A 13,003-nucleotide genomic window follows, 5' to 3' on the forward strand; every position below is an offset into this window, starting at 1 on the left:
TATTTGTAGGCAAATTAGCCATACACTGCATCGTATGGGATACGGAAGCTGAAGGCCTGTTCGAACACCTTTGCTGTCTGCAGTTATAAAGATAAAACGTCTCCAATTCGCACAGGAACACAAGGATTGGACAGTTGAGCATTGGAAAAAAAGTCATGTGGTCTGATGAATCACGTTTCTAGTTGAATCATGCAGATGGCAGAGTGAGAATTTCGTGAAAACAGCATGAAAGCATGCACCCCACATGCATGAGTACAACCCTTCAAGCTGGTAGGGGCATGTTTTCCAGGCATGATTTGGGCCCTTTAATTCATGTGGAACATTTGAATAGCACAACATACCTAAGTATCATTGCTGATCAAGTTCATCCTATCATGTTGATGGCATATCCCAATGGAGATGGCTTCTTCCAACAAGACAATGTGCCATGCCACGGTGCTCGTATTGTGCAGGAGTGATTTAAAGAACATGAGGGAGACTTTACCTTGCTTAGATGGCTGCCACAATCACCAGATCTCAATCCAATTGAGCATTTGTGGGACGAAGTTAAAAGAGCCATCAGGCAGCTGGTTCCACAACCATCAAATCTCACAGAACTGGACAGTGCTATTCATCAGGCATGGAGTCAGATTCCTCGCATCACCTTTCAACATCTCGTGGAGTCAATGACAAGAAGAATCACCGCAGTATTGAAGGCAAAAGGTGGCACAACCAAGTACTGATGGGGTGGTCATAATAATCTGGCCACTTAGTGTATATACTAGTGACCTGGTGCACAAAATTCGTGCACGGGGGGGGGGGGTGTACCTCAGCCCGGCCTGCACCCTCTCTAATATGGGACATCCCTCTCGCAATACGGGACTGCTGGCTTCTAACTGCTCCCCTGCCTGCTGGTCTGATCCGCCTTACTGCTCTCCCCTGCTGAACTGATCCCCCTAACTGCCCTCCCCTGCCGGCCTGATCCCCCTAACTGCTCTCCCCTGCCAGCCTGATTGCCCTAACTGCTCTCCCCTGCCGGCCTGATCACCCCTAACTGCCTCTGCCTTGACCCCACTACCATGGCTTTGTCTGGAAGGACATCCAGTCTAATTAGCATATTACCCTTTTATTAGTATAGATAGAGGCCTGGTGCACGGGTGGAGGCCGGCTGGTCTGCTTTGAAGGGGGTCCCAAATCAGAGTGGGGGTCCCCTTGGGGGGTAGGGCTGGCCTGGGAAGGGGCCTGTGGCAGTTTTCAGGCTGGTCACGCCCCCATCGGGTCCCCGCTGGCGGGCGGGGCCAGCCTGGGTGAGGGGCTGAAGGCCGTTTAGGGGTGGTTTGCAAGCCAGCCAAGCCCCTGGCTTTGTCCGGAAGGTCTCTGGAAGGTCTCCTGGTCTAATTAGCATATTACTCTTTTATTACTATAGATAAATGGGTATCTGTAAAAGTGTTTCCAATGCATAGATCTACAGAGAGATAAACTTTTTTCTGTGGAAACAATTTGGAGGTGTTCCTACCTTTTAATTACCTGAATGAGTGACATGTTGTGTACAATTAGGCAATATATGTGCTCTTGAATATTTATATTTTAACAATAGTGACACCAAATTAACAGGTATTTATACACATTACATTAAATTTCATTTGCTCTTTTGCAAATAAGACAATGTATTTAATTTTACCAAGTTATGCTCCAAGTTAAAAATTTGTGTGGACATCTAAAAAGTTAGGTGGTTTTGAATTAATAAAAATATGATCTTGCTTTTCTAATTTTAAGAATAATAAAAATAGAACCAGTACAAACTATGAGGCTGAAGGGTAAGCAAGTTTCCAAGATGAAACACAAATGTTTTCATGGGTAATTGAATTGGCTTTGGCACTTGAATCTACTCTGAAAACCCAAAAAATGTAATTTTCTCATAAGCGTAAACAACAAAAAGTTGTACACATTAATTATTTACCTCAAGGTTATTTCTTCTTTCATATAAAATCTCCATTATGTATTATAAACAAGATGAACAAAAAGAATATTTGCTGAATCGTAAAGCTCTATTTGGTTGACTCCTTCTTTAAAACCTTTATGAAGAAGTTTAAAGGGGCACAAAAATGTTCCAATTGTTTTTCTTTTAGGAATAAAGAGTACTCAGTTTGCATGTATCCAGACCTAAGCAATATAAAGGCCTTTTCCTTTTTGGAAAGGAAGCTTTTTATACCCTTGGTTGATTTTACAAAAAACAATCTTGGACACAAATGTAGGCAATTTAAACTCGTCGTTTGGGTGAAAATCTCTCTGTCTTCATCTCACTCAAAATGCTACCTAAATGTAATCTGAACCATTTAGAGTAGCTCTACTTAAACCGTGTTATGTTTTCAGTAGTAAAGACTGATAACTTGATAGTTCCCAAGGGTTTGAGTCTTACAGTTTAAGTACAGAGTTGACATTACATGCAATTTTTCTGAAAATCCCCAGGGCTATATTAGAGATGAGTAAAGATGTACAGAGCTGTTTACAAAACTGTGGGTATCTTCAACCCAATACAATTAGTCAACATCCTTATTGGTTTATTCATTTTCACATTAATATAATCTTATTAACTAATAATTACAAGAATATAAAAATTTGGCTTCAATGTTCTAAATATATGCATATTATTTGTACTATGAAAATGCCATTACAAACACTTGATAGGTATTATTTTTTCGATGTTATCAATTCATTTTATCCCCCCTCTCTCTCTGTTTCTCTCTCTCTCTCTCTCTCTCTCTCTCTCTCTCTCTCTCTCTCTCTCTCTCTTTCTCTGAATTAGAATTTTATTGCCAGAAAAAAAATCTTAGTTCAGGCCATCATAATTTCTCCTCCAAGGTTTTGTTTTATTTTCTGTGTTGCTAACCTCAGGCTTATCATTCTTCAATTAATCTTTTCCACAGTTATCAGATCTATCTTCCCAATGTGGTTATCCCACCATCACTGCATGAAAATAAACACTGGTCCTCAACAACAATCCCTTATGATGAGACTTCATCTCACCATTTCTCTGTGTCAAACCTGAAATTAAGCTATAGTGAACTGATGACAGTTTTCTCTCTTTCAGTTCTCCACTCCTATGCCCCAATCTCATATGTTTAGAAATCATTTTTTACTACCTACTAAAATGGTACTCCTATGAGAAATCCTTTCTGACCTCTTGAACCCGTCTATCTATCTCCCTAGGTTTTCTACTCAGATTGTACTGTAACCACTTACTTGTACTTCACTAGTCTATAAAATTTAAAAGGCAGAAAGCATAGTTGAGGCATTAAGTAATCCTAACATTAGGCAATGCACGACTAGAGAGAGTTGATCAATATACTGTAAGTTCACAGAATAAATAAATGGATGATTTGAATAAACAAATAGACAAACTCCTTAACTTTAGAAACAAGGAAATTGAGAGGTAGTTTGATTAGGGGCTTGTCTAAGACCACTATTTGAAAAATGACACTAAAACTCAACAGATGACAATTATTCCTTCCTCTTCTCTATCTTGATAGTAGTCCCTAAAAAAATCCCAATATCAATAGCATTAGATTATGACTAAATATTAGCTATATACAACATCCCAGTAAGAATAATATGCTATGCTTTTTTTCCTTTGTATTTAAACAAAGTATGCAATCTAGAACAGTGCAATTTGAATTTAATGGCCTCTGCCTCATGCCTGAGTTGGAGAACACAGCTTTGGGAACTATGATTGAGTGACAGTCCTACCTGTGAAGCCACTGGGCTGCCCACTTAGCCCTCTTTTCCATGGTCTCTTGGATACTTGGGTTTTCCTGACTTCCTCTAGACTTAAATTTTTATTTTTTTTAAGTTTGGAGAAGTACAGCCAGCTGGCTACACTCTGCTTCCCATGTGTTCTTAATAACTTTTATTTCCCTAAGGGCTAGCCTATGTTTCTCAAACCTGGCTACACATGAGAATCACCAGGGGAACTTAAAAAAAAAAAAAAACAATGTGTGAACCCCTAACCAAAGATTCTGATTAAATTGGTCAGGGGTGGATCTTGGGCAACAGTAAGTTATAAAACCTCCCATTTGATTCTCTTGTGTAACCAGGCCAACTGCACTCTTGACTTTTTCAGGTGGAATATCAGAATGGCCTGACTTTTTATTTGGTATGTACATCATTTCTACAAGCAGCATCCAGGGCAGAAGATGCTGCGCGCTAAGTATATACTGACTATTCAAATGTGGAGAGAATGATACATTTGAAAAGATTTTTCTTTCCTTGTGTTTTAGTTTTGGAATGTAGCTGGTCAGTCATACCTATTCTGACCAGTAAGAAGAGCAGGAATCACTGGATTTCTTACCATCAATGTCTGCCCTGGCCTTGGTTCTGGAAGCCTTTCCTTCCCATGGAGGCTGAGGCACATGGTGAATGAGTTGGAGTACAGAACAGAAAACCATTTGCCTTAATGTCTCTTTCATTCCTCGATATTTTCTTACTACATTCCCATTCCCCTACATTTATCAATAAAAATTGAACAGTGACCTCCACTTGGCACAACAATGGAGAAGAGTAACAGCACTTTAGCGCCCTATGACTATCCAATCCGTAAGGATTCTCCCAAGATATTCCTTTTGCAGATTTTCCTATTGGTGACCAGATTTTAACATTGGTAAAGCGGGACACCATTGACCAGGGGGGGTTCTTGATTAAAAATTTGGTCATTTTATATGGAGCAACAAAAATTTTCATAGAACACAAAAATAGTATTGTAATATATTTTTAAAAATTTCAACTTAAGTACAATTTACAAATATAATAAATAAAAAATTATGTATAGTATTATTTTATTCTTTGGCATATTTCTCATTTGAGTGAATTTTTTTTAGTAGATTGCTGTCGTTGTTTAAAAGGTCATGAATTTGCCATAACGTAAGTCGTAAGTGTCACTTTTAAGGCCGGCACTAGACTTTTTGCCGCCACTATAAAATATAAATAATATGAGTACTGTCTGCTAAACTCAAGAAAATTTATGTATTTATGAAATAAATAAATAAATTACTTACCTAAATTATCTGAATAGCTGATTTGTAATGACATCACTTGTTTAACTAGCTTACTAGCACGCAGTACGATGTGTACCGTCTGAGAGACAGTTACAAAATGTTTTCGTCGTTGCCAATCCCCAAAAAATGCCATTGTTCATTAAGTCCAAACAATGGTGGTCGAATTCTAACAACTGATCAACAATGCGAACTTTGATAAGCAGTTCTCGATAATCAGTTCTCAACAATTATTTGTTATTATTAAAGTTTAACATTATAAAATTAACAAAAATAATATAAAACTCATATCCTGGCTAAATAGCCCCATGGCCGCCGAAAACCGTATATTCCCTTCCCGTTCTCCCGCCGTTCCCTAGCTTGTCGTGCATTCTTTCCAAATATCGGGACTTTTTTAAAACGCCGCGGGAGGCGGGACAAATTGTTAAAAATCGGGAAGGTCTCTGGTCACCTTAAGCTAAGGTGTCAGCAAATTCACCCGTCTTTTCTCTGCCTCCTTTCCAGAGAAGCTGCTCTGGACCACCGTCTCTAGAGGGCCCTCCACCTCTGGCCGTTGCTGATTGGACACGTAGAGACATCTGATTCAAAGTTGTTACCATAAAAGAAAGACACGTGTGCCATAACATGTAGCGAGCATTTGGCGCGAAGCATCTACCTTAGGATGAGTGACGCAGAACAGAGAAGGCCGGGCTCATTTCCTCCCCGCCTGCAGCCCACGAGGTGCTTCCCACCAGGCTGCGCAGCTGCATCCCCCTGAGCACTTCCGCCTGGCGCCAGGCCACTTCCTGCCCGGTCACCCGCGCTGCCCACTCTCGCAGGTCTGCAGGGCCGTGCACTTCGGCCTCCTGCCTCCGGGGACATCCTCGCTGAAGGAGGTGACCCCGTCCCCCGGGTCCCCCGGCCCGGGGCCTGCCGTAGCCTCTCGCCAGCGCTCCAAGCTGTGCCGTCTCCCATGCCAAGGACCCCTCCCGCTTGGACAAGGCCCCCCAAACCCCTAGCAAGAGGACACTGGCCCCAGGGCCATGGCAGCCGCGGGTACAGTCCTCTGTGCAACCTCAAGTTCGGCACCTTCTTCGCGCGCAAGAAGCATGACTGTTCCTCACAAGCTGCCGGGCTTGTGAGGTTATCCAGCTGCCATTCTGAGGACTGGCAAGCGGTTTAAATGCTCCCATTTTGGTTTCTAGGAGTGAGGGCCAGTGTTCTCGATGGCAGAGGGGACTCTTGCTCCTGGGAACCTCGCCAAGCACAGGCCTCTGCAGAGGGGCGCTGGGACTTAAGTCCAGTTGGATGAGCACAACCTCAATGGCCAGGAGCTGAAAGAGAGCCACCCCTGGGCTCCCGAGGACTTCCTTGCTTCCTGGGATGCCTTGTTACGTTTCTTTCTAATTAGTTTGAGGAAATCCCCTGTATTCATACGCAACATTTGTCCTGAGCTTGTTTTTTATTTTTATTTTTTTTATTTTTTAATTAAATAACACTACCCTTAACTAGGACGAATAATAGGGGGTTCCAGATTGTAAATATCTAGATATATCTGCACTTTAATTTTTATTTTGGCTAAAAAATCTTTAGTCGTGGATTGAAGAAAATGCCAAGGAAGACTTTTCATAAAAAATAAAATTAAATCAGACTTTGAAAAGAACATCATAGGCTCATGCGATGGAGGAAAAGCAAGGAGAAGTTGAAAGAAGAGGAGAACATTTTGGAAGTTATGGTACTTCTTATCAGTAAGTTATTTCTTTTTATACAGTATACATCATAATATTCTTTACATGAACAAAATATTTTGTGTACATTTAAAAGGCTACATGCATACACTGGTAAGAAATATAAAAAAGTAAGTGAAAAATGCTTTCATTTCTGGAAGGTAATGATAGTTAATATTTATGTGTCAGCCTGTGTGCCAAAACAGTAAGAACAAACTTTATATGGAAGATGACATTAAATTCTCACAACAGCTTTATGCATTTTGTGAAATACAAATTTTATTAAGTCTTCTTATGCCTATTTCATGGATAGGTGAACCTAGTCTTAAAGTGACTAAATCACATGTCTAAAGTCATAGAGCTGCAATGTGATAGATGCAAATTGAAAAACCAAGTGAGTCTTGTTTTAGAGTCATGATCTTAAACACTCTGCTTTATTATACTTAGAGGAAAACTTTCCTCAATTTCTGGAGTTGAAGAAGTGGAAAATTATCCAGGCTAGTGGCAATGCAAACCATCTGAGAAGGGAGGGTCAGGGAGTATGGCTGACTGAGAGACATTTAATCACAGCTGGTGTTCTTCAGAAGTTGAGACTTTGCAAAGAGGATTTAATTTGAAAAAGATTATTTTGACACTTACTAGTATGTGTTGATCGGGAAGAGCAAGAAGACTATTTTAGTAATTACAACGAAATAAAGACATGTGGGCTTGGGTTATGGTTGTCACTATTTGTGGAAGTTGGTAAAGGAGAAAAGAGTAATAGACAATTCTAAATGTTGAGGCTAATGGTGTCATTGGGAGCAATAGGAAAATTGGAAAGTGCCCATTGTTTGAGGAGGGAAAGGAAATTAATTTATATTTCAATGGTAGTGTATTTGAACTGTGAACAAAGATGTAAGATAGATTTTTTTTTTTTTTTAATTCAAGTGAATTTTATTCCGGTTCTGTTTTCGACAGATCTGAGTGTGTAGCTCAGCATCACATCACATTACACCAAATTAACATTGTAGTTGGTCTAACTGTGTATTTGTCTTGGTTTTTGGATTGCGTCTTCTTATCCCTTATCCATGTTTCAGTAGCTGGATAGTACACTGTTTTTATGCTCTGACTAGGGGCCCAGTGCACCAATTCGTGCACCTTGAAAGAAACTGTGGGCCTTGAGGCTGCTGTGGGCACAGGGGCAGGTCTCGGCCCATCCTCTGTGCCCCCGCCCGGCCCTTCCCACTGTGGCCCCGTATCCTGTCTGCCAGCACCTTGCTCCCGCCGCTGTCACTCCCGCCGAACCCTGCTCACACCTGCTGATGGCGCTGAGCAATTGGCGCCAGCAGTGTGTGTGAGCGGCGGCTGCTGCCCCAATCACCCCTCAGGACCAGGGAGAGGTGGAGAAGCCCTCAGGGGCGATTGGGGCTGGCAGCCACCCCTTGCACCCGCTGATGATGCTGAGCAATTGGGACCAGCGCCAGGCACCAGCAGCAGGTGCAAGTGGTGGCTCTGGCAGCGGGTGCGAGTGGGGCTGGTACCATCAGCAGGAGTGAGTGCCAGGCGAGACTGTGGGGTGTGGGAGCAAAGAATTTTCAGTAACCACCAGAGGCTCCCTCCAATGAGAGCAACCGGTGCCCCACCTTGTTCTGGCACCCCAGCTCACCTGCTCCACCATCCCACTGCAGCCGACGCCTACCATGTTCCACACTCTTCCACCTGCTGTCGAAGCCCGCCATGTTCCGTGTGTGCCCCCTGTTGGTCAGTGCATGTCATAGCAACCAGTTGTTTGGTTGTTCCGCTGTTTGGTCTATTTGCATATTAGCCTTTTATTAAATAGGATAGCCTGCAGGAATATTGTTTTGCATGAGGACATAATTGTGTGTGTGTGTGTGTGTGTGTGTGTGTGTGTACACTATCATGGTTAGGCTAGTATAACTGAGAAATAGATTCTTAGAGGTTGACTAATTTATTGGGGCAAAGAGAAGTCAAATGTTGAAATTATACACATATTCCCAGATAACCCATATCTACTTACACCAAATACATAGTTCTGAGTGCCTTTTTTACCACAGCCTTGCCAGTATAGAATATTATCAAAATTTTAATTTAATTAATTAAATATCTAGGTAGCATTGTTTTAATTATATTAAATTAGTAAAGATGAGGATCTTTCATGTTTACTGATCACATAATTCTTACGTTAGTTTACACTTCATTTGAATTACTCATTTTCTTATTTTAATAAATTATTTACTAAGTTTTATTTCTCAGATTTTACTAAATATTATATGTAAGAACTACTCTATTAATATGCTACTGATATCTTGAGCATAATTTATTAAACTTAATTAAATGTATTATTTTTTAATATATTTTAAACTTTTTATTTTAAACAATAGTTCTTGGAATGATTAAAAAGTTACAATTGATTTTATTTTTGCATTGTACATTATGCAAGCATTAGATGGAGAAATATACTTCACTTATCTAAATGCACATACAATTACAACAAATGTACAACCCACACATGCTAGATTTTAAAAACATGTGAAAGATGTCAGCTTTGTACTGTCTGTTCTTAATCATTGTAGTATGTTAAAAGCAATTTTAAAAGTACTTCACAGACATAATTGAAGTATTTACAAAGAACAAAAGTATTGAGATTATGCTTGCCAGAAGTCCTATGTTTTGTACAGTTCTTCATAAGCTATATTTTAGGGCACAACCAGTTTTTAGCATACTTATGAAAAGCATGTATTAGCAATTATACTGTGTTATATCCCCACAAAATATTGTTTCACAATTTCATATTATCAATATCGTAGTGATTATGATGGGAGGTTAGGACTAGATTTATAGGCAATAATAAGATTGCAGTGACAGTGTTTTAAAAGATGAGGACTGAGGAAAGAGAAACAGAAATTGAGAAATTATAGCTGGAGAGAGATACTCAAGGAGCAAATCCCAAATTACTAAGGGATTCAAGATACATGTATTTATACAAGGGAAATTTTATTTCACTTATTTCTCAACTTTCCTTTAGCCCAATATCTCTTAATTCCTCTAGGAAAATAAAATTAGTGGGTAGAGTTGAATATGTCTGCACCCATATATTATTAGAATCTGTACTATTGTTTTATTTATTTATTTTCCTATGAATAAGTTAGATCAGCTAGAAATCATTTTCATCACACCAGAGCATCTTGGGTTATGACAAAGATATCACTAAGAGAGTTTTAGAAGAGGCAAATTCTTGCTGTCAGAATAATAGCCAGCACAAATGTCTTTTGTCTTCCAAGTGCATAATGGGTATACATTCAGTAAACATTATGCACATTAAAGTCAATCAGTATGTGTGCATTTGAATGAATATCCAATATTTATTGTGTAGTTATGATATGCTAAAGAATACTATAATGAATCATACTGGCAAGTTTTTTCATGAAACTTAAATATATTTTAACCAAAATATATTTTAATTGCTTTTGTAAAAATATATAAAAAATATAGTGGTATAGCATGAATTATGGGCTTTGGGGTCTCAGATAACTAGATTCTTGGCCCAGCATTGCCACTTACTAGCTACATGGCCTTGGGCAATTTATTTGACCTCTCTAAGTGGTCTGAATTATGCTGTCAGAGATAATTTCCTCCTGTCATTCTAGAAGGTGTAATAGGAAGAACATTGAACTAGAAGAATCGTGGCTTGTTGGTTTCTATTCCTGGTTCCTTAAACCTATTCATTCTGGGCCTCGGTTTCCTTATCTACGAAAGAAGGGAATTAAGTCAAGTAATTTGCTAAGCCTCTTCCATATTTTAGGATACAAAGAATATTCGTCTTCACACTCAATTTCACATTTATGCCGTAAAATGAACTTTCTTAGTGTTCCCCATTTCTCTCTCGTTCAAGTTCTCTTGCAAGGCTAGTTTTGAGTCAAGGAGCAAAATATATTGAAAGTTTTAAAGTTTCAAAATCATTTATTTACCAGAGAAGACCTTTGCCATTGGATTTCAAAGAGTGATAGGAGTGGTTTTAAGAAACACAGTCTACACTACAACTTATTTCCCAGGGGCTCTGAAATAAAGACCTCTCCTGAAACTTAAATTTTTGGGGAAGGTGGAGCTGAACTCTGATGTGTAGGAAACATCTGTCAGAATATATGACTCATTGCCAGAAGCCTTCTTTTGGAATCTTCTCATAATAACAACAATGTATAACAAAAAGATGCTTTGTATTTCAGTAATGCCTTTATTTAGACCACCTTTCGGATTCATTTATAAACATGTCTAAGAAATGCAGGCTATGTCTAGACGACCAAACAAAAAAGGCACCAAAATCGAACCGGAAGTGTGTTAGAGCATTGTTGAACTCTAGTGGTATGAATATTTACATTAGTTTATACCACCGATAATTTTCATGAAGACTGCAGGAAAAAAATAGAATTTTATGGCAGTAGATTTCATTTAAATACATATAGGTTTGGACCTATTTAAAATATCTTCATTAACTATAATTGGTGGTGGTAGCTTAAAGAAGTGTCAACTATGCAGGGCTTATCCACATAAAAAGATTAAAATCAGATCAAGAGTGTCTATTAAAATCTTTACTCATTTTTAAATTGTCTTATCTTCTAATGATTGAATTAGAGGAACTCTTTTTTTTTTTTAATCCTCACCTGAGTATATTTTTTTCCACTGATTTTTTGAGAGAGTGGAAGAGAGAGGGAAAGACAGAGAGAAATACATCAATTGGTTGCCTCCTGCCAGCACGCCGACCTGGGCCCTTGACTAGGGCCCAGGCTGGGGAGGAGTCTGCAACCAAGGTACTAGCCCTTGACGAGAATCGAACCCAGAACCCTTTGGTCTGCAGGCTGACACTCTATCCATTGAGCCAAACTGGCTAGGACTAGAGGAATTCTATATATATTTGAGATGCAAGTTTGTTGTCAGATACACATCTTACAAATACTTTTCCTAGTCCTTTGCTTGCCTTTTTGTTTTCAGTAATTAAAATGCCCAGATCCATGTAATTATCAAAACCCAATTTTATTAGAATCAGTGATCCTTTTCTCTTCACCTTCCCTTGTTGTACCTGTTCAGGTATGGAGACTGCAGTGAAAAAGGGAATGTGCCTTCATGTTCTCTATTTTGTAACCACTACTTATTCTCTACAACACCACCCCCCCCCCCCCCGGCTCCCCAGCTTACTAACTCACATTTCTATCATCTTTAGGCAAGAGGGGTTGGAAGGAAAGACAGGTAGGGAAAGGAAACATTTTTAATTATCTAGATCTTGCTTTAGCAAATATTTAAATTTGAATCTTTCTCTCATGGAATGTTGTACTGCACTTCTGGTTACTCAGGTGATAACATTTTTTGCTTGTCCCTTGCTCCCCATTTCAAGATTCCTCCCTGAGCATTATATTTCTGAAGATGTACCAATTTGGTTGGGGTAACATGAAATCTGCATAGTCCTCTTTAAATCCACTCCTGGCCAACTCTTTCTCATTTGGCACAACTTTAGAATACGGAAAATACATATTATTGAAGGGAAGTATGTAATGACTACCTCATCTCTCTCCCTCTTTCTCTCTCAGAAATTCCTCAGTTACCTTCTCTTACTCCAGAGCAGTGGTTCTCAACCTTTCTAATGCCGCGACCCTTTAATACAGTTCCTCATGTTGTGGTGACCCCAACCATAAAATTATATTCGTTGCTACTTCATAACTGTAATTTTGCTACTGTTAATGAATCGTAATGTAAACATCTGTGTTTTCCGATGGCCTACGGACTGAAGGGTCCCAGGTTCGATTCCATCCAAGGGTGCATGCCTGGGTGTGGGCTCGATTCCCAGTGCGGGGGGCATGCAGGAGGCAGCCGATCGGTGATTCTCTCTCAGCATTGATGTTTCTATCTCTCTATCTCTCTCCCTTCCTCTCTAAAATCAATAAAAATATATTTTTAAAAATCACTAATTTATGTAAATTATCACTAAAATCATGACATTCTTCTTGGAACTAATGTATCATTTATTATTTTGGGCATGGGATAATATGACTAAATGACAAATATTTTTTATGTCTTAAAGTTATCAGTTTAAGGTTTAAAAATTCAAAACAAGTTAAAATGATAAGATCTTTAAAACTATTTAAAAATTCAAAACAAGTTAAAATGATAAGATCTTTAAAACTATTTCATCAAGTGGGGGAAAATGTGTACAAATTTGCTAGGAAGGGTATCCAAAACAAATATTCATACAAGAAAGGAAGTTTATTTTGTTCAGGCTGT

Source organism: Cnephaeus nilssonii (genome assembly GCF_951640355.1).
Source record: "Cnephaeus nilssonii genome assembly, chromosome: 12".
NCBI classification, from domain to species: Eukaryota; Metazoa; Chordata; class Mammalia; order Chiroptera; family Vespertilionidae; genus Cnephaeus; species Cnephaeus nilssonii.